Here is a 3,193-nt window from a genome sequence, read left to right as displayed (position 1 = left end):
ATATATATATATATATATATATATATATATATATATATATATATATATATATATATATATATGTTTGTACACACACTTGTGTTTGAAAGGTTACATATCCTTCCTTCAAATACTGGAGAAAGTCTTCTGACAGTGAAATAAATCGAGAAATCACAAAAGTAATTACATCTCACACTGTTTCTTTATTGAAACAGGGGAATATGATTTCTTACATTTCTGGATCAATTGATTAAGGCCATTCAAAGCAACAGCTCTTATGAGTTTAATAGTACTGTAGAAACAGAGAAGGTGTACCTTAATGACGCAGGCCGTATTGCTTTAAATGTCTGACCACATTAAGCTGACATGGCAGGAATAAAGTTTTTAAAATCTTTACTCAGGATAACATTTAAAATGTTCAGATTCCCTATAAATAAAAACATTTAACACAAGGACTTGCAGTTTAAAAAATATAAAAATATGCATACAGAAAAGATTGATATAGCTTTAAAACATAAAATTGCTTTATTAAACTTGTAGGTTTTAATGGATAACCTGTTTTACTTTTCACTTTCACTTCATAACCTTAATGGTTAACCAAATGACTCTTGCATGATAATGCTACATTTCTCATGTAAATGCAAAGTAATTAAGCTTTCATTTTTTTAAACCAATGACTAGGTTAAGAAATACAGAGGTTCAAACTGTGCTTGTCCTCATTCTGTCAGTTTGACAGATGGAGTGCTGTAACAACTAGGAATCTATTACACTTTTTTGGCTCTAAAAATAAAGCAAGCCGCCAGTAAGACAAACATAACTTTTTAATAATGAATAAGGGATTTGATATTGCAATTTATTTTGAGAAGGATTAAAAGATGTTTGTTTTTAATAAAATGTTTTCATTGTAAGTAAGTTAAGAAATGGGAAATAAAATTTATAATATTGTAATAGATGCAGAAACGATATAATGGCAGGTAAAGATTTTTAGACGCATTCTTATTTTGCTCCAGAAGCATGTTAGGTCACTGGTTTTAAGATTTGTATAATAAAACAGAGCTTAGCTCATATTTATACATTTTCCACATTAATGATGATAAATGCAGTCAAAAAGAGTTAAACAAAGGCTCAAGAATAAACATATCAAAAAATATTACTGTAGAAACAAAGCTGGAGACAAGTGCAATACGCATGCAGAAATAAATCATAAAGCTTTACAACTTATGATCATTAAAACATGTCATGAATAAGGTCAGGGGAAACTGAATAAATTCAAGGACTAAATACTGGGGTGGAAATTTGAGAAGGGGCATATGGAAACCGATAATAAGAGTGAATATTAAACTTTTTAAAGAATAATTACATATGGTTTTAGAGGAAATAGTTCCATGACACTGACATTAACAGAACAATTTAAGGGGATCACAATTATAATAGATCATACATTGCATTAAAATAATCTTTGAACAAATTTAAGTAAACCATTTAAACAAAACAATTTTAAACATTTAAAAGCTTTTGTGCCTCTGTTTGTGGAGTGAGGTTGTGGAACAGATATGTTGTGAAACTGATTAAATTTGTTTTTAAGCTGAGTTCCAAAGGATTGTGTCACATTAAAGCTTAAACCAGGCTATTTAAAGGAAAGGAGTCAGAAAACTTGCATGATGATGACTGAACTTTATTTTAGGTTACTCAGATTATCTGGGATTGATGACACATGTGCACTCAAGAAGAATAAATAATTAGAATATTAATCACAATTAAACAAAATTTTTGTTTTAGACTGACTTAAGTTAAATAAAACCAGCCTGATTTTGTGATTGTGTTCCCTTTCAGAGTTTGGTACAGGTAGAGCCACTTAATCTATCAGAGCTTAACTTCCTGTTTTAAAGACAAAAATATTTGATGTAGGTGTGTAGGGTTTCCTTCAAAGCGAAACTATGCCAATTACAAAAACAAAGCATAGGAATGTTCTAAATGCTAATGTAAATGTACACTTTGAATACCTTTGCAAACCTGCATCAATTACCCAGATGAGAGAGAGCGGTGCTTTAATGTGACAGAGTCATATATCTAGTTTCAACTGTACAGCAGCTTGTAGTTATTTTCCTAACATGCGATTTGTTGCCATACAAAGTATGACTTGAAAATGCTAATGGCCTGTGGGAAAAGCATATGCTGAATCACCACTGCTCCACCTTAATTGTGTATCTACATTCTTTAAAGACAATAATGTCCATAAAACAATGAATTTTCAAATGCATCATTATTTGCTTTTGTTTAATTGAGAGTTATCTATTTATTAAAGCCATTCTATACAAACATCATGCGACCAATGAAATATAATTTTTATCTTTGCATTAATAAGTGAGAACATTCAAGACACTTGCAATTTAGAAACAGAGACAAAATGTTGAGGACACATTTCCAACTAAATGAGCTGCAGTCAGATTAAAAAGGGATGACACTGACATTTAGAGAAGCACCAAAATGCTTAAGTAACAGAAAAAATCCTGGTGTGTGACCTGGTAGTGTTAGATACAAATTGTGCTGATTCTGTCCAGTATCTGTATCAGATACTATACCCACATATTTTATGGATTCAAGATTCCCTATCGTACTTGCGTATTTCCCCAATCCATAAGCAATGGGTTATAAAAGACGATTCTGACAATAACTCCAAAATTAAAACATCTCAAAGCTTCAAAGGCTGAACAGCAGGTTTAGGTTGTGAAATTAAAGTTATTTGATACTATGTGCTGAAATGTGAAATAGCACATTGCATATGCATTTTTGAAATAAAAAGCAAATATAAATATCCAATTTCTTTAGTTCTAATTCTAAGAATACAGAAGTTACAACAAGTGCTGTAGCTATATTGCCATATTATATAGGCTGACAGTTAAGGGAAGAAAAGAGCAACACAAATGTATGCTTGAGCACCTACTGTAGGATGCCTCAACCTAGCACTGAGGGAGTACCAGGTATGCGGGAGGGGGTTCCCATGACCTATAGTTGCAAGTGTGAAAACACCCTAAAACTCATCTTAAATCTTCTTAATTCACATAAACCCTGACATTGATATGTATATGTCCCATTTGTTTAACGCATTATGTTTTATTTTAATGTGTTTATTTTATAAGTGGTTTTATGAATAATGTACAGCACTGTGGTGCACACCAAGGCACTTATAGGATGTAACCATCTCAATATCTGT

This window comes from Cyprinodon variegatus, unplaced genomic scaffold (assembly GCF_000732505.1).
Source record: "Cyprinodon variegatus isolate N-32 unplaced genomic scaffold, C_variegatus-1.0 Scaffold285, whole genome shotgun sequence".
In the NCBI taxonomy this organism is placed as follows: Eukaryota; Metazoa; Chordata; class Actinopteri; order Cyprinodontiformes; family Cyprinodontidae; genus Cyprinodon; species Cyprinodon variegatus.
Note: the sequence above shows the minus strand (reverse complement) of the source record.